The sequence below is a fragment of the Manacus candei genome, unplaced genomic scaffold (assembly GCF_025592945.1).
Source record: "Manacus candei isolate 608988 ecotype Guabito, Panama unplaced genomic scaffold, ASM2559294v1 h1tg000057l, whole genome shotgun sequence".
Lineage (NCBI taxonomy): Eukaryota > Metazoa > Chordata > Aves > Passeriformes > Pipridae > Manacus > Manacus candei.
The window spans coordinates 15,054,710-15,082,223 of record NW_026138105.1 but is presented as its reverse complement, the minus strand read 5'-3'; positions in this window follow the sequence as shown (position 1 = coordinate 15,082,223).

The following is a 27,514-nucleotide window of genomic DNA, read 5'->3' as shown; positions in this document are numbered from 1 at the left end:
AATTACACACTGATCTGATTCATTGATCTCACACGTAATGGATTGTATTTAAATCTGCAGACATTTACACTGCATTCACTGCCTTGATGCAAAGAATTACAAGTACAATAGACAGATGAAGCTTCATGTTTCCCAGCTGATCAACAGACTGAGCTCCATGTTTGCATGTTCAGTGTTGCATCTTGTAAATCCCTGTCTTCACTCCCATTTCCAGTCCCAGGATCCCCCGTGCACACAGCTATTAGCAGATGGAAATCTAGCAACCTGATCTGTAGGCCCAGTTGGGTAATCAAACATTTAATTACTAACAATTATCCATTAATGCTTATAAATTAGGTTGCCAAACTACTTCTACAGACTACAAATATTTGCATCTAGACTTGTCTGCAAAAATGGAAGATGCATGTGAAAAGCTCCACTGCAATGTCCAACGCTGCCATTTTCATCTGGGCTCCTCAGACCAACACAGAAAATGCAAATATTTGCTGCATCAGAAAAGTATGCTGAAAACTGGAAGCTGAACTTGAGGAAATCATGAAAACCAGGGCCCACATCAAATTCCAGGCTTGCTTGATTTCTCTCACATTAAGACTCCTCCTCCTTTTTACCCCTCTCTCTTGCTTCTTCTTCTGGAGTTCCCAGCACCTTGATTAAACATTTGCCTTCACCCCAGGTATTTATATTGGTCCAGAGGGCTTATTTTATTCTGAATTACTTCCTGATATTAATAATGAATTTTTTATGACTCATCATGTATCTAGGAATGTTGTTTATTAAAATAAAGTATAATAGCAAGATTTCAGGTAATATTTCAGGGCTGAATGTGTGCTTTCCACTCACACTCCTAACTAGGAGAGAGCAACCCTCTCCAGTAAAAATGCACTGCATTGCTATGCAGAAAATGTAAACCAATTCTATAAAAGGGTTCCAGTTGCCATCCTGTTGAGTAAGTTTTGCTTTTTTATGATTGCCTGTTTCTGCTGTCTGTTCTGTTAAAGTGATGTGGTTATGATCCTGTCCCCATGACCTCTCCCTTTGCTCACAAGGGAAATGTTGGAGTGGGATTGCAAGCACTGGGACTTCAAGGCTACATTTAAATTAGTGAATTCAAACGTGTCTGGAAGCGTTCCCAGGACTAGAACAAAACTGTTCACACAGTCAACTGCTAAGCTGTTCTCTGGCAGGAATTTGGCCCCTTCCAAGTCCTCTCCCTGAATGGACTGTGGGCCCAGCATGGCCAAGAGCAGTGCACAGGTAACTCTCACTTTTTTGAGAGGATAAATGAGGTTACTTGCACACATGCTGTCCATCTGCTGGCTTTGGTGCTTATTCCTGGGTGCATTTTATTTACCTGACGAGGCAGAACCAAAATGCCTTGATCTCTAATATAATGGATATTGGATATAATGGATATAATGCCTTGAATGCAGTACCCAGGCAAACAATTTCCCTTGGAGAATCACATTGATTTGAGGCAAAAGTTGCCCTGGCAGGGACCAGGATTAGCCACATTTTACCTCCCAGTCAAAATTTGGGCACGTATCAGTTGGATTTGAATGGGACAAAAGCTGAGATAATAAAGATAGAGGAAGCAAGGTCCTCAGCTGAAAACTAATGTCTCTTGTTGCAGTGTCAGGCTCGAATATTGTGCCAAGGGAATAGTGCCAGTGAGAAGAGGGTGAGACGGTTTAATGGGATTTTAGTAAAATATGATATATTTTTTTTAATTTGCCTGAGTGTTTTATTCTTTTTAAGTAACTCTGAAGGGATCATCTAATTCCATAGATAAGCCATGTATAGTCACCAGCCCAACATAAATTAATTGAAATGCCTTCTGAACACAACACTTGCTTCTACTGAGAATGAAAGAAGTTGTTCAAGGACTACACACTTCCTCTCTTTTTCTCCCTCCCCTGGGGTCTCTCTCCCATCTTTTTCATCTTTTTTTTTCCCTCTTCCTTGATGCCCAAGATGGTTCCATTAGTCTTGCAAATATTAATTCTTAATGCAAACAGAATGTGTCAGGTGCAGGAGGATGTAAATGGAAAATTAATTGAAGAGCAACGTGTAGACTTGTGTTCCAGGGTGTCCTCAGCCTGCAGACACAAACAGGGGCCAGCCAGGGACCTGCTGCCCCTCAGAATCCCTCCACACATGGCACACAGGGCTGGGCTGGGCTGATGTAAAAAAACATCAGTTTTTTTAGCAATGCTCAATAACCAATAACTCTTCGGGGGGTGTTGTCCCAGGTTCCCTGTTGCAGGGTGGGGTCCTGCAGAGCCAGGACAGAGCTGTGTCCCTTCCCTTGCTCCAGACTGACCCAAACGCCAGGAGAGCACGAGCAGAGCTTTGGCACTGCCCCCTTTCCCAGCAATCAGTCCCACAGGAGAGGTCAGGCTCTGCTCAGCTGCAAAGTTCCTTTTACCCCTCTCTGGTCAGTGATGGTCCAACCCCACCCTGGCCTGCCCGCTGTCCACAGCTGGGAGCAGGAGCTGGGCTTGGGTTTGGGGCTTCTTGCCAACCTCTGACAATGCAGAGTTTATAAACAGATCGATGAATTTTACTGCTTTATCTGGTTCATAAATTGTCCCCAGATTACCATGCTGTACAAATCATTTGCTACAGATGCTTTGTGAAAAGAGAAATTCCTTGAACAATTCGTAACAATTATTTGTAATCTCTGTTATTTTGACTAGACTCTGTTGATGACATAGTGATTTTTATTTCTTTTTTTTTTTTTGGCTCATTGATTAGAAGAGTTTTAGATTTCTGAATTATTACATGTGAAAGTAAGAATTCAGAATTTGATTTCAGTTAATAGACTTTCAGTCCAGAAAAGATAATAGTTCACTCATTCCACGTCCTTACATGGCACAGGCCAGAGCTTTCAGGCAGTTCTCTCCCCCCATACTTTGATGTGTGGATACATTTGACAAAGCTTTATCTCCTAGAAAATTATTCAGTCTTCCTTTCGAGCCATATAGAATTCTCCTGCTTTCAATAAAAACCCCAGATGTTCCTATGACTTCCCTCTCATTAAAATAATTTGCTACAGTATTCCTGGGAAACTAATAGAAGTAGTTGAGAATACAAGCAGAATTTGTAATGAATTTACACACACTTTTTAATAGTTTCCCAGCAAAGGTTTCAAGCTCACTGGTGGAGGTTTGGGGCTGTTGCTGCTCACTTCTGTCCAGACTCATAAACCTGGTTTGGTGACACACAATCAGCCTGAGCCTTTCTCTGGTCAGTGGAGAGCAGAAGGTGTCCCAGGTGGGTTGGATTTTCTAAGGTTGGTCTCTTTATTGAGAGTCTGGACAAATCAGCAAACCCTGAGTACCTCAACTGGATATTTAAATTTAGGGGGGAAACACCCTGGCTCTGCCTGCTCGTCCTTTGGGTTGGTTGTTGGAGAGAAGGGACAGGGCACAATGCTGGAAACATTCAAGGACACCTATCACCCATCTCCAGCAATTCTTACTGGTCTTTTCTGGTACCACTGAGGTTTATTTTAAAGAATCTATCAGGCCCAAGGTTGTTTCCACTCTTGATGAAACTCCAGCTCTATTTCTCAGGCTTATCATCAGCATCCTGAGTCTTTTTCTTACTTACCAGGGGAAAAGGGGTAGGTCAGATCTTTAACAGGCACAATATTAAATTTCTAAATCCTGCTTTCTCTCAGGATTTATTTGACTAGGTAATTTCTATTTATTTTGGACACATTCTGAGATCACGTCAATAGAGATTTGTGGAGGGAAGTACAGAGGATACAAAAGATTTTGTCTTTTCACTCTTAACCTCCCCCTGATCACCACTGACAACAGACTTTCTGCCTCCTTTCACATTTCCATTTTCTCTTTTCCCCTCAGCACTGTTTCTCTGCACTCAGCATCCTGAAAGCAATGCTGTAAAGTCTTCCAGTAAACGTCTCATTCGAAGAGTGAGGAAGCCTGAATTAAACAGGGCAGGGACTCTTGCTGGCCCGAGCTAATGGAGATGTCTTGAGTGAGATGTCAGCTCCAGACAGTTCAGCTCTGCCAGAGTCGTGACAAACCTTCCTCCCACTGGAACAGTGTGTGAGCAACGAGCTGCAGGGAAGGTGTGTGATGGCCTTTGCTTTGGGCTGGGGCTCATTTGGAGGTGTTTGCTCATAACTCAGGGCCACAGCTTATAACCTCATGTAAGTGAATGAGAACAGCAAGAAAACCGAGTCCTGGAAGCAGAACCAGCTGTCATTGACTCAAAGGCAGACCAGAAACCATCACCTTGGTCCAGACTTGTTAATAAATCATGTCATGTCCTGCAACCAGGGGAAAATATGGATGTGTCTACATGATATCTCTAGAAGACAATCTGGCAAGTCTGGAAGGTGAAATGATTCTAATTGGTGTAACTGAAGCCAGAATTTGGTGCAGTGTTGCCCAGAAGCTGGAAATTTCATGGTCATGATGGTCCTCTCCAGTCTTTAGAGAAAAAGCATCTAACAGTGGTGATGATGTACTGGTAGTGATGCATTGCAGTTAGAATGTTGGAGCTATTAAAAATTAGCACTTCTCTGGAAACTTCCCAAATTGTGCCAGTTTGCACCATTAAACAATCATTAGGGTAATGAACAATTGTTCTAGGTGGTATCTACCATAACTTGGCAATGTCATAAATGTGAACATTTCAGAAGTAACAAAATTTCTGTCCTTGTTGGAAAAAATTTTTAAAAAAGATTATTTAACCCCAAGCTTTCTTCTCTGAAATACATGCTCTCAGACCACCAGCACACCCAGGCAGTTGTTCTAGTAATGCCTTTTTTGGTGCAGAAAACCATCTGTGTTCTCACATACACTTCCAGCATGAGGAGTTTCCTCATTTTGACAAAATGTGTTCCCTGTATTTTCAGAGCTGGGTTAAGGCCTCACTGCTGAGGAGAAGAGCCATGAGACATGAGAGGAGAGGGCAGTGCCACAGCTGTCCCCCTGCCACAAGTGCTGGAGCTGATGGGGAAGCGACAGCGCCCTTGGCTTCCCCGCCCCTGCCCTCAGCTTCTCCCTGACCTCTTGCACCAGGAAACCTGCCCTGCTCTGCAGATTGTTCTGCTGTTCTCCTGCCCCAGAGACAACCAACCAAACCAACCAAACTGCCACTCGTCTGTGTGGAGATGGCACTGTGAACACACAGCCACGAGGATCCCAAAAAACAGGGAGAGTGCAAGCACAGGCCAAGCACGTTTGCAGGGTGTCCAGGATGGACTGGCAAAGCATGTTTGCAGTGTGTCCAGGATGGATTGCCCAACAGGGAGGGAAGCAAAACACGAAAGTTACACTTCTACCAGGCAACAGGAGTGACTCGGCACAAAAAAAAGGTTTAAAGGCTAAAGTTGCCTTCCCTCACCCAACCCTCTGTCTTCTCCTGACTGCTTCCCTCTTGTCCAGTAAATAGGTTGTGATTAAATCTTTCTGAATAGGAAAGAAATGGTACCTTTAGAAGTTTATTTTAAAAAGTAAAGAGATGTCAAATGGAAAAATGAGGATGGCTTTGCAGAGGATAAGCACAGAGGAGGAAGAGCTTCCCAAGCCACACAAAGGTGATCACAGTTCACATCTTACCATAAGGGTGGGATGGCTCACACCTGGAAGAGGTGTGATCAAGGTAATGCCTGGTGTCTTCCTCATCAGGTTTCGTCAGAGAAGCAGGACTAACCCCCAGCACCACCCATCACTGAATTCCTGAAAAGAGTGGGTTAATGGTTCACAAAAATCAATAAAAGATTGCTGTGGTGGGGGAGCCACCCTGGAATGACAGAGTGCTTTTTCCTGCCAGTAATACTCTTACATTTACCAAGAGAGCAGAAGCTGTGATATCTAATTCTGACCTGAAGCCTCTCAAAGTCCAGTGTTCTCCACCTCCTCTGCCAGTGACCAGGTAGTTTCCTTTCTGTCGGGGCTGGAGCTGATGGTGCTGTCAAAGCAAACAGCCAGGACTGTCCCTGTGCCCCAGGCACAGCAGGGTTTGTGCTCCCTGGCTGAATTTCCCCAGTGTTGCCACCCAGCACAGCCCATGCAGCTGATGCTGCAGTCCTGGATGTTCACACACACAGTCTCTCAGGGCTTCCCCCTTGCACCAGCTGTCTTTTCACTCCTCATCTTTTCCTGTCTATTTCTGTATTTATTTATTTACTTTCTCAATAATCTCGCTAAATATACAGTGACCAGGACTCTTTAGATCTATTGAAAAAGGCTGCAGACCTGGTTTGTATCCTCACTTCCCATTTCAGATGACTGCAGGAGTCAGAGCAGTGTCCCATGTGTGACCAGGTCAGTCGGTCACTCAGGAGCTGCAGGAGCTTCCACGGCTGGAGAAAAGAGAAATACTACAGTAAGAAAGCAGGAATAAGACCTGACACTACTTGAAGCTTGACTGAGCAGCTTTGAACCCCCTAACAAAGCCTCCTGATGCAGCTCCAGGGGCTCAGCCCCTCGCTCCAGCCCAGCCTGGCTCCAGTCACTCACAGGGGACAGGGGGACAACAATAATGGGAACATCCCGTGCCATTAACGACTCATATGCAAATACACACTTCGGGCCATGTTGTTTGCTGGGCTGCTTTTACCAGAGATCTAATCTCTTCACCTTTGGCATTGAAAATGTGTTTTAATTAACACACTAGCCAAACATTAGACTGAGACAGTCTGATCATTTCTGACTTTATTTTCCTGAATGAAAACAATGCTGGCCAAATTTACTGTACACTGTCACCTTAATTACCTGTCTCAGACAATCCCTTTCCTACTCACTTGCAGTTTATCACAGCATAACACAAAAACTCTTCCTCTAAAAAAAACTTTAAATGCTTCTGAGATTCAAGCCGTAGATTGCTTGTGCAGCTATAATCTTAAAAAACATCTGCTGCATTTGTGTGGTAAAGGAAGTCTCTTTAGAATACAGCCTTTGATTTCTATAAAAGACAAATCAGGCCACATGTTTTTGTTTTGAATGCTTCTCATCACAAGAGGAAATTTTCTGCAGCTTGGAATTCTGAAGCCATGAAAAATGTATTTATTTTTTTAAACAAAGAGCGTACATAAGAACATCAACAAAACTCCTCGGAAGTGTTAAAAACCATTCCAGTATCATCTTTAAAGAAACACTAACGACTGCCTGACCCACATTTTGATCTACCTTTCTGTCTTAAATTTATCTGGGTCATATCATGTTCTTGATTCAAACATGTAACTCCCGTTGACATCTCAGACCTTAGGAGCTTCACCCATCATTAGCTCTGGAGCTTCACCCATCATTAATTCTGGAGCTTCTAATAGCCCAGAGAAGCAGAAGATTAGGAGGTTTCATTGAGCTTTTTTATATTTGTCTCTCAAAGGCAGTGTGTTGATAGTATGGTTTGACAAACTGGGTTTGACACCAGTGTGAACTGAAGGTACAAACTGATGGAACCTTGTGGCCCAGTGAGTCCAGAAGAGATTTCTTTTCCCTGATTCTGAAGTGGCTGTTTCTTAAGAAAGTAGGGAAAAGTAAAAACATCTGTTTCTCCATAGGGAACTCTTAATTTCAGATTTTAAAACTGATTCGTTGCTTCCCACTTCTTCCACCTACATCTCCTCTCTCTCCTTCATGGGAATACTAGAAATGCCTACATTGTTGGTTTCCCAAACCAACCACACTTGTAGGGATCATCTTTCCAACCACCCAAATGCTTCATCCTCTGTTTCTCTTCTCCCCTTCTTTCCCCCCGAGGCTGGAATGGAGCTTTCAGCTAAAACAGCCCCTGTTGTTCAAACTCAGGTCCAGCCCTGCCCAATGTGGGCTCTTACTCCCCAGTGTGGAAGCCCAGGGTTCCATGCTCCCCTTTTTCAGGAGTAGAGGAGTCCACATGTCCCTGCTGCAAGCCCAGGGAAGGAGGGGAGCAGGAGGGATGGAGGAGCAGGAGGGATGGAGGAGCAGGAGGGATGGAGGAGCAGGAGGGATGGAGGAGCAGGAGGGATGCAGGAGCAGGAGGGATGCAGGAGCAGGAGGGATGCAGGAGCAGGACTCAGCTCCATGCAGCCACTTTCATCAGGAGCTCTCATATCTGGAGAGGTGCAGTTCTAAAACACAAAGTCTCTTGTCTTGGCAGATGAGTCAAAGGAACAGTCAGTATCTCCCCTTTAATGAGCTTCTAATTACCAAGATCATTTTTGGTTTTACATGCTAGAAATAGGTTTCTTGTCATGATTTGAAATGCAAAAGCTGCAGTTCTGTGAAATGAAGACACTGATACAGAAAAACAATTATCATTAAACTTTAAAAACTCAGATCACCAACCTCATAGCAAATCCCTTACAGTTTTGGAGGTCTGTCAAGCAGGTAAGGCTAAAAGGTGTCCTGCTGATAGCAGCTGTGACCTGGAGCACATCCTTTGAAGTGATAACTGCTGTCAAAGTGAGGACACAAGCAAGGAGGGCAGAAAGGCACTTCAGTTGTAGCAGCTTGCATAGCTCTCATACAGTTTTTATTTTCATTCAGAGAAATACCTCCTTAACTGTCAATTATTTTTTGGTTAGTGGGGGAATTTTTTTTAAGTTTACTCATTTTTCTTATAGTCATTCAGAGTTAGCAGTTTTCATTAATCCCATGTTTTAATGTCAAAGAGGTATCAAAATTAAATATACAAGCCCCTGTCAATCTTAGGTGTTGTCCAGAGCTCACTGAAGTCAATACCAAGGTACCAGTGACCTCCAGTCAGTTTGGGGTCACCTGCCTGTGACCTGTGCCTGTGGCTCTCTGCTTTTCCTGCTAAATCTCTAATCAGCTTCAGCTTTAATATTCTGTGAAATACAATATTTGCCTAAAAGCACAGTAGACTCTGTTTCATCTGAAGATGTTCTACAACAGGGGATAATCTTTCTTTTTCAAGTGGAATGGCCAAAGTCCATGGAGACAAATTTTGAAAGGTGGGAAGGCTCAGTCATGCACTTGGTCATTCCTGGCTCTGACAGAGGATCAGGCCTTAAGCAGAGTGGACAGTGGATCAGAGCTCTCCCTGAGCTCTCCCTGAGCTCTCCCCAGCCTATTTACCCTGCAGAAATTCCTACCCAGTCAACAAACCAAGTTCCTCCACTCCATATTCCCCTGCAAATGCAGTAAATGATGGCAGATGTTTTTCATTACAGCAAAGGAGCTTCTTATGCAATTAGAGAGACAGAGCTTTAAAACAATTTTTTGCACAGAATAACTGTGTATTTACATAGTTGTGAAATTGCTTTTCTGATAGAGAGTCAGATTTGCAAAACATTTGGTGCATTTTTTTTTCTGTAATCATGTCTTGCCCTTGCTCTGAGATGCATTCCCTGTAAACAACTGTCTCCTCTCCTCAGTGCCCTCATCTGTATCCTGCATGGAAGAGATCCTGGACCAGTTGTCATTCCAGCATTTATCCTCAGTCTAGAGGAATGCATGGAACAGCTCCCAGGGGATTATGAGGTTTGGGTTGGGTGCTGAGCTGTGGGTGCAGTGAGTAACCAACCCACCTCACCCTGGCAGGCTTCAGCTTTGATTAATGAATGTGCAGCTTCACAGAGATTTACAAAGCTTTTCAAGTGCACCAGAGCTTATTTTTGGCCAAAGTTTTCACTGTTTCATGCAATTTCTGTGGAAACATCCAGAAAGGTTGGGGCTTTCCCTGAAGCTGTGGGAGCTGGGGTGTGCTCTGGGCTCTCAACTAAAAGTATGAGAACTAAAAGAGGGGAAGCTGAGTCCTGAGCTCACTCCTGAGCTGAATTTGAGAGTCATACAACTGCCTGCTCTTCTGACATTTCCTACCCAGTGTCAGTCCATTCAGAAGTTCAAGCAATTCAAGAAGGTTCAAGAATGCATTTCACTTTTATTGAGGCAGAAATATCAGCTATGTTAAAACAGCAAGTAGTCAGGATTCTGCTTGGCTGTGAATCAAGACCCCTTTTAAAAATTCTAACCAGATTTGGGGAAAATTCAGACACAGATTCACATACTACCATTGCAGTCAGATTTTCAGCTCTTTATAGTTATGACACCGACTTGTAATGTATTTAGGCTTTTTAAATATAAATAATCCTGTTTCTCAACTATAAAGCAAGAGCAGGTGAGGGGGTGTTGGCTGTCACTGCAGGATTGAAAAGAGGGAGAACAGTTTCTGCAGTGCCTCACACTGGATGGAGTCCTGGCCTTTGTCTCTCCTGTGTTCAGAGGTGGAGAAGACAAGAGCAGCCCTTTTCCAAAGAGCTCAGCTCCCAGTAGTTCCCATTACAACTCCATGACTCAGCTCCTACCATGATCCCTGCCCCTGACACAAGCAGGGTGAAGAAAAGAGAAATCCCCGCTCGCCCTTGGAGCGACGTGTCTCGCTGACAGTTCATCTGCTGACAGCACTCCGTGGCTTTGGATATTAATTAAGCAGCGAATTAATTCGTTAATGTTGCCGACACAGAGAGCAGAACATACCTTCATTTCATAATGCCTAATTCCATTATCAACCAGCTGAATGCTGCCCTCAGCTCACCTCCACGTTAGCACTGCTGACTCCAACAGATGCCACACGAAAACGTCCGGGGGCAGTTTTTGTTTCCCTGTGCTGCAGACAGCCACGGGGCTTTTTCCATCCTGCAAGGAAATTTTCCTTCAGAAGCTTGGCAAAGTAAAACCTCAGACACTTTTGGGCTCTTTGCCCAACTTGAGAACAAGGGGCACAAAAAAAGGTTCATTTTTCTCACCGCTACAAATTTGATTGACACGGAGGGCTGGTCCTATTAAGCTGAGATCTGGCCTGGGTTCAATGTATTTGGAAGCCTAGTTACAAACACATTAAAAAAACTTAACAGAGATTTTGTCAACCTATCAAAGACAAATCAAGAGTGATTTCCCTGATGCCTCTGTTGAATTGGGTAAATTTCATTTATTGACTTCAAGTACTGTGTGCTGGTAATTTTTCTCTCTGTCTTTCCCTCCAGAGGAATTTGACATGATCAGATCTACTCTGATGCTTCATAATCACATTTTCTTTCCCCTTCCTCTCTCCTCCTTTGCAGGGTGCTTTGAGTGTTGCTACCAGGTACAGAAGATGTGTCTGTCAGAGGGAAGAGATGAGCCAAATTCAGAAGTGTGCTTAATCGAGCCAGCTCAGTAAAGTCTCCTTTAATCTATCCTGCCCTGCACTTTCTTTGGCTTGTATCACACAGAGGCCCTTGGAATGGCATCTGCAGGACTGCTCAGGTAAAAAAAAAAAGCCATTAAGCACAGTTTTTATGGGATGTGGAATGGACTAAACCCCTTCAGCTCAATGCACTTGCAGCTTGATGGGCAAGTTCATGGGATGGAGGAGAAAAAGGATGTGAATATAAGTACAGCATGGGAAGGGGGTAAATGTGTGTTGGTGTAAATGTCACTTGTGGCAGGAAAAACAACTGCAGGAAATTTCCCTTTGGGGGAAAACGGACATCATGTACTTGGGGACACTGGATTTCAGTGCATGCACAATAAATCCAAGTAGGACTGTCCAAGGGATTCCCTGCACTTCCAGAAAGAATCCTGGGGCCTCGTCTGGGGCCAGAGTTTCATTTTTAGGTCATACTAATTTTTAATTTGCATGGCACACACTTCTCACTGATAATCAGTGATACTTGTCCCCTGGACCTGAGGACCCACACAGAGCTGCCAGGTTCCCAGTCTGGGGGAGAAGCTGTTGTGAGTGCCCTGCTCAGTTTGCACGTGCAAAGCTCGGGGTGACTGGCACAGCTTGGCACATTCCCTGGAGTCTGCAGTCATATTTGCAGGGATTTTGAATGAAAGCCACGTGAGCCTCGGTGGTTTTGGCTCTCAGGAGCTGGTCCCAGTGTAGACCACAGCGTGCAAGTCAGCCTTGAAAGAGCCACGGTGCCACGGTGCAGTGCCAAAGGGCTTTTAGAGCCATCAGCAGCCCCTGGAACCGGCTGCGAGAGCAGAGACACCCCGAGCCCTTCCCAGGTGGAGCCTTCCCGGCTCCTCTGCAGGCACAGAGCTGGCCTGGGGCTGGTTGGCAGGAACAGGGGATGGCAGGAGCAAGGGGCCAACACATTCCAAGTGCCCAGGGGCACCCCAGGGTGCACAAGGGTGTTGTCCTCGCTGCAGTCCTTTGTCACCAGCGGTCCTGAAGCTCAGCCAGCCGAAATGTGGTGCTGCCTCGGGTGTGCTGGAAGAGCATCCCCGGGCTGCCCCTCCCTCGTGCTCAGCCCGGGGGCTGCAGGAGCCCAGGGCAGGCAGGCACTGACTGCAGCTCAGCCCCGAGCAAGCCTGGCACCCTGTCCTTTGTTCTCTCCCCTTCCTGCAGGAGAAAACCAAAGCTAAGCAAGATTTGAGTGATGTGCTCCAAGTCAGACTGTGATTCAGTGATCAGCTGAGAAAGCAGACGTGCTGTGCTAGCCACTATTCCTGTTTCTCCCGAGTTAATGTGGATGGATTTATTCAGTGCATATTTATTTCGTGGGTTTCTTTTTTCATGACATTTCCTCAATTTCTTGACTTACAGTTTTCATTATTGTGAAATTTGATTACAGAAACCAGGCAGAATCGCCGAGCAAGGCATGTTTCCACCCTGCAATTTCCCTCCAAAGCAGCCCCATCTCAGCCTGGGGAGTGCATGGGGAGAGGATCGATTCGGAATTTGCCAAGTGACAGGACCATGAGAAATATTCTGATCTTATCTGGATCCCACCGAGAATATTTCATATGCTTGCAATGCCTGCTAAGGTCTTTTTTTCTCCTTTTTACCTGGTGTTCCATGTAGTGAAATAGTTTGGGAATGAAGGAGCTCCTGGATCCTCAGTAGTGTGAGCTGCTTTGTCCTTTGCTTTCTGCTCCTTCCTCAGCACAGGCTCACCCAGATATTCCCTGATCAGAGCAGGGGAGGCAGGATACAGAGATTCTCACAATGTCAAAATGTAACATGCTGGCCTGGAGCAACTCTCCAATTTTTCACATTTATGTGACACTATAAAAGTAAGTAAGAGCCATGATTTTATCTCATGCCCTAGCAGCTAGAATTTACATAAACTTATAGAGGTCTTGAAATCACAAATGCAAAGTGAAGTATTGAGTATCATTAAAATAAATCACTGTCACAGAAGCCTGAAACTTAACTAAAAGCTCTTTTTCTAGCATCAGTCTGTCTGGTCACACAGTGCAACTAGCAAACAGTTTTGCATTCAGTATTCTGTAGATCATGTGAGTTACATCAATCTCTATTTTTATTCTACAATCTCATATTTAATATTATAGAGTTACCTCCCTTAACTATGTTTAATTTGGCTTTATGTTTGTTTATTTTCTTTGTCATGTCATTTTTTCCTCTTGTTAGTTTTCTTTGGCACTTGTATAATAACACTTTGGAAACATTAACTAATTAACCTTCTTAATGCTCCTGGGAGGTACTGCAGGCTACGTCAGCCTTACCCTGCCTCCCACTTCATGATGAAATAAGCAGGAGTTGTCTGATTTGCATAAGGATGAAAAGAAAATTGTCTGGGCCGAGACTCAAATCTGGGGTTCCTCGTTTGGAGTTTTTCCCTTTCCCTTTTGTACTGGGATTACTTTACAACTGGTTGTTTGTTCAGATTAAGAAGGAATGGCAAAGTGAGGGGTTGTACCCCCTTCCCTGAGCTCCTTGTCACTCGGTGCAGGCATTTGGGGCATCCCCAAGGCAAACATGCAGCGTTACCATCCCACCAACAGCATCCCCACTGCACAGAGAACAAAAGCTGATGCTTGTATGACCAATCCCTTTGGCACCGTAGGTAGTGCTAAAAATACAAATGAGAGTAAGACATTTTCTGGTGGGTACTGTGCAAACCTCTGTGAAAAATGGCCCTTATCTTCAACAGCCCACAAACTCCTCTGTATATGCACCTTCTGGCTGAGTATTGAACCCACTGCCAACTGTCAGAGAACTACTGTAGGATCATAGAACCATTTAGGTTATTGAGTCCAACCATTAACACTGCCAAGCCCACCATTAAAATCATATGTATGGGCCAGAGAGACAGCATTGGGAAAGCAGTTTTTCCAGAGGATGGCTGGAAGGGTAATTACCTTTGTAGCTTTGTAACTGGGATGTGCAATAGGTAGGCTAATGTTATCAGGGGGAGGAGGAAGAACAGGGTTAGATAAATCAATTCAATGGCAGGGATGAAGGTACCCAGGAAGGCACTCCCAGGAAGCTCCCAGTGACAGAGCTGTGCCTCAGGAAGGAGCAGGGCTGGTTTGTGCAACAGAGAGTGGGAGAGGCAGTGGGAAGAGTGAACCCAGTGGAGCCCTCGGGTGCTCTGGGGACCCCATGCCTTGCCCTGGGGGTGTGTGGCTCACAGCAGTGGAGGGATGCAGGAGCAGGGAGGTCCAAGCACTGCATGGAAGGCTGGGATGGGGAAAACCAGCCTGCGTGTGGGGACTGCTCAGGCTCATGAGAGGGAGAAGGCTCAGCACAGCCACCTGGGCTGAGGGAGCCACACACACCCATGACATGGGCAGCCCTGCACTCCCAGCCAGGCCACTTCCACTGCAGGGTTTGTTCCTTGGGATGAACGGGGGCTCCCTCTTTTGCAAACTCTTCCAGTGAACTTGTGTGTGAGCATGTCTAAACATTTCAGCATCACCCCTTAGCTGCCAAGTCCTTGGGTTTGGTGATCCTCCTACACTCACCTCTGTGCTCATGGTGTTACAAACCAGTCAGTGAGGAGTGTGAGTGCCCCAGTGCACTGCAGCTCTGGGACAGGCTCCAACGAGGCTCTGACAGCAGGGCCAGAGCCAGCACAGCTGAGAGGAGCAACAGAATGGATGCAGCACCTGTCTGCCAGCATTGTGACTGTGATGGACTGGGTAGCCCTGCCTGCACTGGGTAGCCCTGCCTGCACTGGGTAGCCCTGCCTGTATTGGGTAGCCCTGCCTGCACTGGGTAGCCCTGCCTGCACTGCCCTGCCTGTCCAGCTGTGAATCACAGCACTGACCCTGTGCAGGCTCCAGCATCGCTGCCTCCTGTGCCAGCACACACTTCCAGGGTTCCTGACTCTTTGGATTGCATGGAGAGGACACAGAGTGCTGCCTGCTCACTGCTGTGATACCACTGCCAGGCCTCAGCAGAGCCCAGCTCCTCAAACCAGGGTCATTTCTTCTGGTGAAGGCTCTTCCCAGGCCATTCTGTGTCTGACTTTTCCAAAGAGGAGGAGGGTGAACTGGGGATCACGGGGAACCAGAAGGGTTTGGATGGAATCTACACGTGTGTAAGTGGAATACACAGCTGTATAATGGAAAAGCACAGTTTGAAATGTCTGTGAAACAGGCCACTGGTGGGCTGAAATGTCAGCACTTCTCTTCTTTTTATGTGGTGGGAGAATAAGATTAAATTCCCCTTCAATGCCGTAGTGGCTTCTGCCTTATTAGAATCATCTCTCATAACATTTTTAGAGTATTGTGTGGAATCCACTTAAACGAATCCCCATGAAATGAAGAGAGCTGTTAGAATAATCTGGCTCTTGTGCAGTGGGCTCTGCCTTGCACAGCAAGGTTTTGCTGTGTGTTTGAGAAGGACAGCAGGCACCAGCTTCCCAGCTATTCATATTTAAGTATCTCAAAAGGCAGTGAGATACTTGCAACAATATTGTATCACCCTGCTATTTGAGCAAGGAGAGAAAGAGCTCTGAATAATTAAAATCAATTAAAAGGCTAAAGGATAGGGATTCTTCTTGTCTACTGAGAACATTTTATAGCAGCGGGTAAATGTTTTCTTGCCTTTCACAATAATTATCTCTCTCAAACACACCTACCCACACACAGGCTTGTGCACCCACAGTCTCTTCTGGTGTAGGTTTTGGAAGATCTCAAGGTCGGGTATGGGGGCACTTACACCCAGATGGTGGTTCCTGAGGGAGGCAGTCCCAGCTGCCACAACCTGGGCTCTGCTGGAGACCAAAATCTGCTCTCCTAAGTCTGTGCATTCAAACCCTTCTGGAAATAGTTAGCTGCTGGCAGAGCTGGGCTCAAAGTGCCAGAAAAAAGAATTCCAATGTTTTAGATGGACACAAACCGACAGTGCTGTGTGTGTGTGTTTGGGAGCAGGGTGGTACCAGAGCACTGTCATCCCACCAAGCTGCAGTTCAGAAGATTAACGCCTGTCAGCTTGAAAAAAAATCACAAAAAATCCCAGCTGGCCCCTTGATCTGCCCATCAGCTGACGTCCTGTCTGACTCAGGGCCTCTCCCCCAACACCCACTGCCCTCAGTTCCTGGGAGTGCTGCAGCCCCGTGAGGCAACTCGGGATTGCGTTACCTGCTGAGGTGGCACTGATGCAAACAGCCCCGAGAGCTTTCTGCCTCCTCATGCCCCTTGGCACGCTGCTCTGCCTGCCACGTCCCTCTGCCTCTCCTGAGAGCTTTCTCTGCTGCCTCATTCAAAAATCCCATCACTCCCCATCCCACGGAACCCCTGGAACAGAAAGGGGTGAGTTGCTGGCTGACACTGGCCCTGAGATAGAACAGCAGCTTGTGAACAAACACAGAAAGAAGCCTTTGGGTCTGGGTTGGCTTCAGAACAGTTCAGTTTATTTCTGCTGTGGTTTGGGGAGTGCAAACATCTTTACATTAGCAAACAGCTAACTGGGTTTGTACTCCAGTGAGGAATGTACATGGCTTTTGGGAATGCCAGCTCCTACCTTGGCACTGCCGAGGGAAGAGCAGCCCTGTACAGCTGCACTTACTTCCACAAAAATTATTATAAGGGTTTAATAGTTAAATTTGCCTTTAATAACTCTTGTTCCCCATCAGCACCTCCTTGCCTCCCTCCTCACTTCACTGCCTAAGTGGTTTAATTGAAATTATGGAAATATTTTTGAAAAATGCACTGAACAAAAATGACATCTTTGCTCTTGGGCGAACACGCTTGAAATTTGAATTTTTCTGTAGTTTTCACTGGAGAAAAATCTGTTTGCCATTTTATTTTTGTTTTCTGACAACTGAAGTGATAAAAATTTGAAAATATATGTAAAGGGAGAGAGAGAAAAGCACCGGAGTATGTTCCAGGTGACCTGTTGTCCGGAAGGAGAAGCTGCTGTGCTGCCCAGTGCTGGTGGCTGTGGGAGGAGGGGAGGACACAGGTGAGTTGGGGATTCAGGCTTGGACTGACTCGGAGGACTGGGAACGAGTTCATCCACTTCTGCCCAGGAGCCTGGCAAAAGCCAGATTTCTGTGCAGGGCACCAAGTGAGAACACTCAGTATAAAGCTGTTTAAAAGAGTTGGCAAGAAGGCTTTCTCCATCCCTATTTAGGAAGACCTTTTGGTGCACGATCCAGAACTGATCTGGTGCACAATCCAGATGCTTTTAGAACAGCCCGTGCACCCTTTTCCCCCTCGTGTTTCTCGCTCAGGTCCCTTCAGAAGGCACAGACAGAGCCATGTCCCTGCTCTCTGGATTCCTGGACAGCGTGGATGGATCTCTGTGGGTCAGAGCATTTCCAACACGGGCCCACTGCCAGGATTTCATTAAGTGAACGACGTGTGAGTGTAACCACCCCGAGTGCTGCTCACGCCCACAGAGCCTCTGCACCAGAGCAGATGTGATGGAAACAGCCCAAGCCAAACAAGCAGGGGAAGATTACCTCCATAATGAGCTAAAAATTAGTTCTGCACCCTCTTGAAGGGATCAAAAAAAACCACCCCACTTGTTTTCATAAAATAAACAGTATTAGTGGCACAGACACACAGGCAGGTATCAGCAGGTGTAAAGCATTTTCTCTCTCAGTATCTCATAGAGAGAGATTTTAAAGATAAATTCAGACTCGAGACTAAATATATCCAAGTGAATCTAAATGGATATAAATTACTTTTTCCATCATACAAATCATACCAAATAAAAAACCTCTGAATTTCTTTGCTTCTGATTTATTATCTGGCTAGGAAGTGCTGTCATCACTGACATGTTTAGACAGATTAACACTAACTAATTATACTCTATAAAGTGATTAAGGACGAAATGTCATTCTTTTACATATATTTTATTTTTTAAAAAAAGCTTTGAAATATACAGAGCACACAGTGTGTGTTGTCCTTTGCCTATACAGGGTATTCCCTCCAGTTTTAGTGTAGAAATCTCACACACACTTTTTCCCCTACATCCACCTTAAAATACTTTTCTCCCATCACTGCACATCACTGTCCAACAGCCACGTGCCCTCACCAGTGGTGGTGAAGGAAAGGACTGGCCATGGAGGCAAACAGCATTTCAGTGGATAATTCCTTGCTCAGCATTGATCTGGAACCAGTGCTGCTCTCATCAGCACCACCACTGCTGGGCTGAGCACAGGCTTTCCTTTGGATCAGGGGAGAAAATGCAGGGGTTTGTTGGGAAGAGGAGGCAGCCAAAATTCGAGTCAGTGTTCCTGGGCACAAAGCCTGGGGGTTTTCCCCACTGGCTCCCAATTTTCTGTCCTTCTGAGCTTACTCAAAAGGGACAAAAGGAGGCATTTTAAAGGGAAGTCCCTTCCTGGTTGTTCTCTGCCCCCACGGACATTTTCTTCCTCTCACCACCCCTCGGTGCTCCATCCAAGAAACACAGGGAGGGGAAAGCAGGGAAGGGGAGCAGTGTAACTCATTTCAAAGAAAAACTTTTTTCCTCATCAGCAGAGCTGAAAGACTTTGAAACAGCCTCACTTTCTGCACAACACAAACAGCTACACACACTTCTTTTGCTTCCCCTCTTTTTCTCCCAGGAGGAGAGAAGTTAAGAACCTGGGAGATTTTTTATAGTTCTCCATTACTTCAAAATGAACACTTTAATTCAAATTTCAGCACAGTTTTGCTCTTGTTCTTCTTTTTTTTTTTTTTTTTTTTTTTTTTTTTTGTAAATGAGACATTGAATGAAAGGACTACTTTATCCATTTCTTTTCTAAACATTTTTGGGGGTGGAGTGATCATTAGAACTTACTGATACACGAGTCTTTGCAGTTTGCAATTTAGCTTACATTGAGTAATAGTTATTTGTCTGAGTTAAATTAATGTTGATGGATTTCTTTCATATTTCTTCCTCACTCTGAATAAGGTTTACTGAATGTAGCTTTTAAATGTCATTATATATGTGGTGTTAATTCACATCTGCATTTTTGTGCTGGGAGGGGTAACCTATTTTCTGCTTCACTCTCCGTAGCTGGGCTCACATGTTTCAGGGGCTAGTTCTGCCATTCACAGCTTTCAAAGAGCCCTGATTGGCTTCAGTGGGAGTTAAAAGCACTTCAGGGCTTTAAGAAAGAGGTCTGATCAGTTTTTAAAGTGTTCAAAGCTGAATGGATTTAACTATTATCTGTGAGTTTTCAGAAGTTTCTTTCAGCGACAATATGATCCTCGGTGCACTTAGCGTGGTTTTTTAAAAGGATTTGGTATATTATGGCAATAACTGCAGAGCAAATGCTACTTACAAGGAGTCAAAATCAGTTGTTCATCCATCAGAAGGTCTCAGCCCATGGATGTGACGTGGGAAGGCTCAGCTGGGACACCTTGGCACAGCCAGGCATGTGGCTCCTGGGCAGGGAGGGACCTGGAGCCCCAACCACGCTGATTAGAATTTAGGACAGATTTATATCACCCACCCAAACCTTGAATTCCCCCAGACACCAGCTGGTCCATCAGGGTAGCTGTGCTGCCCCCCCTCAGCCCTGCCTGTCCCAGCTGTGTCCAGCTCTGCAGGGAACAGACCCTGCTGGATGGGCTGAGGATGGACCTGTGCCCGTCCACACACACCTGATGGACACTGGGGGCTGTGCCCTGCAAAGGGCCAAGAGGCTGCACAGACATGAAGAGTGCTTGACAAAGCACCTTGGAGTTGGGTTTTGGAAGAATGATGAGCACATTGCCCCATGTTCCTGTAATCCATCCCCCCTGATCCACCACCACCCTGCAAAATCAGCTGAAGCACCTGCCCAAGGCTTGGCATATGGTTAGTGCTGCCTGGGATGGGGCAAACATGCCAGTAACATCCCTTTGAGTCCAAAACCCAGCTAATGGAAACTGGAATGGCGCCACTGATTACAAGGGACTATCCTAATTAGCACCAGGCAGAGACACAGAGCTTTATGAGGCACAAACCCCACCTCTGCACTATGTCCCACCAGAACCCAGCAGACCTAACTCTGACCTTTCAAATCATATTAGTTTGGTAATCTCAGTTACAATAGTAAAGTGCTCTTCAAGAGATATGATGAATACTGAGGCTTATGTGTGTGTTTGTATAAAACAGATGTATCTATCAAACTGACAGCTGACTTCTAGTTAATCCTTTATAATTGTGTTTTCTTGAGAATATTATGGAATGTCTGATTTGAGGGGGAAAAAAACCCACATAACCACATAACCCTGTTGATTTGTGGCAGAACTGTGCATGTGCATGGCTTTGCACGTGAAGCTGATCAATACGTGTCATTAGTGTCCACATACATAATTTTTATGGCTCTTTTTAATAGGGTTTGCTTTATGTTTTATTTTGAGATTGCTAATGAAAGACAGCTATTTATTTAGAGGTCAGCATTAAGCTTGTTGTGATGAAATATGTATTTACTTTCTTTGTACTTGATAAGAATAATGCATGTACGCTTATTATGTCGGCATGTGAGATTTATGATCTCCACCACTGGTAACGTCTCGGCTTTTCAGTGCTTAGATTTTGTAAACGAGCTGATAAGTAGACACACTGTTGTTACTTAGCAACCTTAATTGAAATTTTTTAAACAAAATACTTTCATTTTGGAATTTCCCAGGTAATTTTTTTTGGCTCTTCTTTATGTGTTTGCTTTCTGTTTTCCTCAATTTGTTACAAGAAGATGCCTCAGTTGGTTTTTTCCTCCCCCTTTTTTTTTTTTTAATTAAAAGAAAACAGGAGAGGTGACAAGGAAAGCAAGTTTCAGCCAGTGACCCACAGCTTCTCCTTCCCTCCTGGTTTTTTCCCCTGGCTTGTGTCAGCGGAGGTTTTACGAGAAAAGGGAGCGGGTCCTCTCGCCACGACCTCTTTGCAAGTTTTCAACAGCACATAAACCTGCTGCAAAGTTTATTGGCAGCCTGTTGCAGGCAGGCTGCTGCCCAGGAGCAGGGGGGGCTCCAGTGGGACAAGCTGTGTCCCCTGGCCACCAGCAGGACCTGGGTGAGCCAACACCCGTGGGGTCATCACCCCCAGCAGAGGATCAGCCATGCCCCCCCTGCCCTAACCCTGGGCTGATGTCACTGCTATTAATGCTTCTCTAATATTTATTTATTTATTTATTTAGCCATAGGCTCCCTGGCAGCTGTCAGGTTGTCCCTAAGTGCCTTTGGAAACCCACCTGTATTGCAAAGTGAAATGTTTGGTTAAGTCACACATCAGGATCTCTGGTTTCCTTTTAGAGAAGAAAAAAAAAAAAAACAAACCCAACGCCAAAAACCACAACTACACAAAGGGAAAAAAAAAATCCCTGTGCTCCCACCTTAGCACTACCATTGATTTTCCTTGGTAACTTCCATAATTGTCTGAGTCTTCGGGTGCTGGATGAGAGATCACACCCTGTAATCGTGGCTATGATCCTTCAACAATTATTCATCCTCTTCCTCCTCGAGCTCTTTATGGGGGCACAAATGTTCACAGGGGTGAGAGACCTGTATCAGTTTAATCCCCCTGCCTTTTTCCTTTGAGCTTTGGTGCATTCAGTACCTTTGTCAGATGTAATTATATCTGGGTAATGAGGAGATGAGTTCTGAGCCGAAGTGAAATAGTTACAAGGTGTGTGAGCTTGTCCCACACACAGAGGCAGGAATTACAGGCTGAGGAATAAAAGTTTTTCTTGTCAGTGTGATCTGAGAGGTGTCAAGAGGAGCAGCAGCTACCAAGAACAGAACAAGCCAGGGCTGATTTGACCTGGCTCTGTATGCAGATGGCAGAAAGCACCTGGATCCTAACATTTGTTTAGAAGAAAAGCATATAAAAAAAACCAGTAGAAGCAGTGCAGCACGTCAATCCATTAAAAAAAAAAAAAAAAAAGAAAAAGATATTTTTAGCAGAGGCCCCAACTTAGTGAAAATCATCCACACTGCATTTAAGAAGCCATTCCAGTAAACTCAGGAGGGGCTGGGATATGTTGTCTGAGTGCCCCAATTGCCAATCTCACCCCAAAAGTGCCTCCAAGACACTGGGGTTGCACCAGCTTTTCAACTGAGAGCAGAGTCACTCCATCTAGGCTGGGCTTTATAGCTGGGTTTTTTTAATCCCCTGGTTTTGTGTGAATCCTGCTGAAGGGGAAAGGGTGTGGAGGAGTCAGTGCTGGAGCTCCTAAAGGTGCAGCATCCAGCAGCTGCTCAGGAAATATCAGCAGTGCCCACGTCAGCGGGCTGGGAAGGGCAGCAGAGGGAAGCACAAAAGCCTCTCCCCATTCCCGGCAGCCAAAGGTGTTTCCTTGAGCTCCTCTGGTCTGAGTGGGGGGAACAGATGGAAGGAGCAGGCACAGAGCTGTGCTGGCAGCACGAGGCTCATTTGAGGAGAAGCTCCATGCACAGGGAAAGGGGAGCATTGTTAACCTTTGGCTGGTGGGATGCACACTGACACCCCTGAGGGTGTGGAGAGGGGGCTGGCACCCTGCCTGGGGGCACACACAGCTCTGCCATCTTCCAATCCCCCTGCCCTGAGGGTCTGCAGGGCTCCCCATGGTGCAACTGGGTGAATTTCCAGTATTTTGCTCATTTAGGAATTTGAGCCCTTGGCCACTTCAGGGTGGCTTTGCTAGGTCATGTCCTGCCCCTCTCCCAGAGAGAAAATTTGATTTATTAAAAAGGGTGGTAAAATGTTCAGCATGCTGTGATTCCTGACCTGTCACCCCCAGCACTGCTGCTGGTGTGGGCTGGAGGTGTGGCTGAGCAGCACTAGGAGGACACAAGTGGTAAAAAGAAAAGTTTCACTTGAAAGCAAAAGTCTCAGTATCCACAGAAGTCAAGTATGTTCAACAGCAACAAAAAATGTGTGGATATTCATGTCATTCATTCCACATTCACTTCATTTCACAGAAATGCCAAATTTCTTTCAAGCTCTCCTTGCCCTCCCCAAAATGCCTAATTGAACTAAACCCTTCAACCCACTTTGACTACTGGTCTCTTAATTGGGGTAACTGTGGAAAACATGGTTTTATGAGGAGGTCTCTCAGCAGCATTTACGTCACTCATTGCAGGGAGCTCCCCAGAGAATGTTGAAACACGTTGGTGCTGGGATGGAAGAAAGTTCTATGAAAAAGCAATTGTTTTTCCCAGCTGACTTCACCCCAGTGCAGCCAAGATAAAGCTCCTCACATACACACCTTGGCTTTTTGCCTGCACAAGGTCACCAAAATATCCAGTGGGTGGAGAACAGGGGCTTTTCCTTTCCCACCAGCTGACCCACCTTGGCCAAGCCACTCCAGTCTGAAACTATTTTTAAATCCAAAGCAATCCAGCTGCTGACATAATGATTGTGGAAGCGATGCCACGTGGGGCACCTGGTGGGACAGCTGAGGAAGAGCCAGGACAGCCCAGAGCAGTGCCAGCACTGGGACCATGCCAGGGTGGCTGCAGGGGCACATCCCAGCCCTGTGGAGCACCCCCAGTCTGCCCCCTGCTCTGCCAAGGATGTGCCACCCCCTCTTTAGCAAGTGTAGTTTGTTTTTTATTTATTTTCCCTTGGTTTAGACACTTCCAAGTGGTCTGCTCCAGCCTCAGCACACAGGCAGCCCAAAGCCTGTGCCCCCAAAAGCCATGGGAGGGTCTCCACTGGCTTTGTTGAGGCTGGAGCAGTTCAGCCTTTATCACTCTCACAGCCAGGGCACTTGGAAAGCAAGACTGCAGGGGTGATTTTTCTCTGCAGTGCTGGGCACTGGAAACACAGGTGCCTCCTTGTTATATTACTTTGTTGGAAATGTTTATGGCAATATTTGAGGGAAGGATGGCTTCGGGTCTGCATCACTGGGAGCTGCTTTCTGTCCTATGAGCCCAAGCCTGAGGTGGCATCCAAAGCAAAATGATCAGAAGGCAAAAAGCAGGAGTGGGAGTTCTGAAAAAATTTTCAGTACATGTAAATGTACTTCATTTTTCCCCACAAGTTTGCAGTTCTGATCAGGTTGAATAAAACCCCTTGAGACCAAGGATGTGGTAAATACAAACCAGAGTGATGGACTCTGTAGGTTCCTGGTCAGCACCAAACCCATGGTCCCACCCACAGACACAAGAGAACACACGTGGTGTATCTTCACTCACTGATGAGTGTATGAGTGTCTTTTTTATTATGAGCTGAATTAAAATGAATTATTATTCAAGAACACCAAAACTCCAGTAGCATGAAAAGAATTTTATACCCCTGTCCCAGCAGCAAGACCCTGTATGGTCAGACTGGGCTGCTTCAGTGCTTCTTTCCCCTTCTTCTCCTCTCCCCTCCAGCCTCTCCTCTCTCTCCAAGCAATGGGACTCTCTATTAAAATCCCAGACCTGCTGCTGGGAGCCCCCCAGGCTCCTCCCATCACTGCCCATGGGTGGCCCAGCCTCTGACACCAAATGAAAGGGATATGGTTTATGTAGGGACAGAGGGTTCAAGGAGGATATTGGCCCTTTCCCAAGCCAGATGAAGTCAGAGAAAACTCATCCCATCCCTCCAATGGGACTTGTAACAGGCTCTCAGGAGCACAGGTTGGGGCATGCTCCTGCCTGCTCCCTGCCTGCTCTGACCCTGCCTCCTGTCCGGGCACTTTGCTTTTCCCTGAGTGTGGAAGGGAGGATATGAAAGAGGATGTTACACAGTCAGGACAGTAAATTTGTCTCTTGGCATCCTGCTTTGATAAGAGGAGGAAAAAAACCCAAACCACAACCCCATAACTAGCGTTTTCAGGACAAGCTGCCCGGCAACAGCTCTAAAAAGAGGAGGGGAAAATCCAAATGGCTCATCTCAATTAGGTAAAAGAATTTAAACCCACATATTGTCAGAGGCAGTGACAGCCCTAATGCTGGGCAGGACATGGCTGTGGAATAGCCCATTCCTCCCGAGGGATAAACCCCTCAATAGCACTGTGGTATCCTGGCAGCACCAACGATATCATTCGGGTGTCCTGGCTGTGAGGAGCCGCTGCCCTGGCTGCTGGTGGCCCTGCCCTGGGTCAGTGCACTGCCACTCCCGGGGGCAGCCACCCTGTGCCCCCCTCACTGCCACTCTGCAGAGCTGCTGGGGTGGCTCAGGAGCCATGGGGTGGTAGCAAGAGGGCTCAGGCACATCCCAGAATCGGTGTGCCTGGCTCCAGAGGGGCAGGGGGCTGTGGGAAGTCACCCCTTGTGCAGCTGGGTGCTTTGGAGGCAGCGAGGGGCTGAGTGGTGCCAGGGGACCACCTGTGGGAGATCCCCAAAGGCTCTGGGGCTCCTCTGAGTCACACTCCTGCCTCCTCCTCCCCGCTCGGGGCTGAAGGAGCACCCGTGGCTTTCCAGGTCACTCTGATCACACCAGCTCTGCCCTCCCTGTAGTGCCACAGCTCACTCTTCTCAGGGCTGGGCACCGGTGACTTTGCTTTGTTGCTTTGCTTTCACCTGCAGGAGCCAAAAGCATTAGTAACCCACAGCAGGGAGCACAGGGCAATCTGCTTTCTTGGGCAACATGCAGGTCTGCACCAAACACTGGTGTCTGAGCTTGCATGGGGTGTCTCACCTGGTCAGCAAAGGCAGGGAGCAACCCTGCACCAAACAAACACCAGCTTTCCGTGGGGCTTTGTAGGTGAGCTATGAGCAAACAGCAGTACCCATGGCCAGTTAGACAGTCGTGTTTAAAGATATCTACTTTAAATATTAGCCACCAAATTTAAAGCTCACCACACTGCTGCTATTTGGTTGGACTCAAAATATCATGGAAATGAAAATAATTAGGCTGCTGGTTGCAGCAACTGTTAGGAAATAGTGGCAGGACAATGAAAGAAAGGTTGAAAAGAAGAATTTCAGTATGAGGCCTATGGCATAGTAAAAACTGTTGGCTAATCATATGCTAATCAAAAAATCACAGAGAGTCACCATTTCATATGGAGAGCTGTCAGGGAAACCATACTTAGCTAAATAAGGATCAGTCAGTGTTACTGGAAGTCAGAGACAAACCCTGAAGTGACTGATGAGTAAAGAGCAACTGTTTCCACTCGTAGTGCCTGAGCATATTATTTTGTTGTCATGGGAAAAAAAGTTAGGTTTGTGCAAAAATTAAAAAATGGCACTTTGCTTAGCTTTATCACACTTGAAAATAGACTGGCATAAAGAATGATTTCAAAAATATTTCCTTGCTCAGGAAAAGCAAAAGCAAACTGCTGTCTGTCCTGCACCTGAGCTGTCCATCCAGGAGCCTCCTCTCTCCTTCCCCAGGGAGATTGGTCATCAGAGCTCCACTGAAATGATGTTTTCCAGGGATTCTGCCAGCAGGTTGGTCCTAAAGGTAAAGTGCATTGATTTCAAGATACAGGGGCATAGGAAATTCAGAGCATTTCACTTCCCAAGCTCCACTGCAGAAGCTGAATGTGTCCCTGGCAGGGGTCTCATTGGAGTGGCACTGCTGGGACACACGGCATGGGGCTGCACTTTGGGCTGGAGTTACCATCCCACCCCCAGCAAACCCTCAGAATATTGTTCCACTGTTTTATTGATGACCCTCGGCAGTTCCAGGTAGCAACAAGGGACTCAGCAAGGACCCTGTCAAGGGCTGCATCACCCTGTGTGTTCCCTGAACACTTGTGGGGACACCTGGGAGCTTCTCGTAACCAGACTGGAAAAGCACAAGCCTGGGATTTGTCACCTGTCCCCTCCTGTGTGTCTCATTATTTGCCCACGTACTGCCTGGCCCTGCTGGGAGCCCTGGCAAGCCCTGGAGGTGTCTGCTCCCTGCAGACTGCTCGGGCTGGAGCTCCTGGAGCGGGATTGTGCAAGGCAATAAAAGCCATCCCAGCTCAGCGCGTGTCCGATACACCTGGGCTGGTTTGCAACACAGGTGTGTTTTTGGCTGGGCAGGGTGGGTCTGGCTGCACCTCGCACGTGGGGTGGCATCAAAGGAGGCACAAGGTTGAAAGTGGGTGAAGGAGACAAAAGGCAGGGTTGGGAGTGAAGCTTGGGTGGAGGAGGAGAAGCGGGAGAGGTGGCGGAGGAGAGGCTGGAGTGTGGGTCACGGTTACACCGAGCTCTGCAACACCTCCAGAGGAGCTACCTGGGGAGTGAGCACGGGGAGAAAGGCAGGAGCTCTGCCACAACAGGAGCAGTTATTAGATGCAGAGGATAAATTTGCCACCCATGCTCTGGGCACGCCCAGGCACCGAGACCTTGGCTCCCCATCACCAGGGGCTTCCCTGCACCTAGAGGTGCTCAGAGCACCTCCCACTGCCCACACCCTCCCCAAAGCTCCTTTGCCAGCTTTCCTCCCCAGGCCCATTTCCCCAGCCGTGCTCTCTGGTAAGGGCAGCAGAGCTCACTCCTGTTCAGGGTGACAGAGGCAGCCCCAG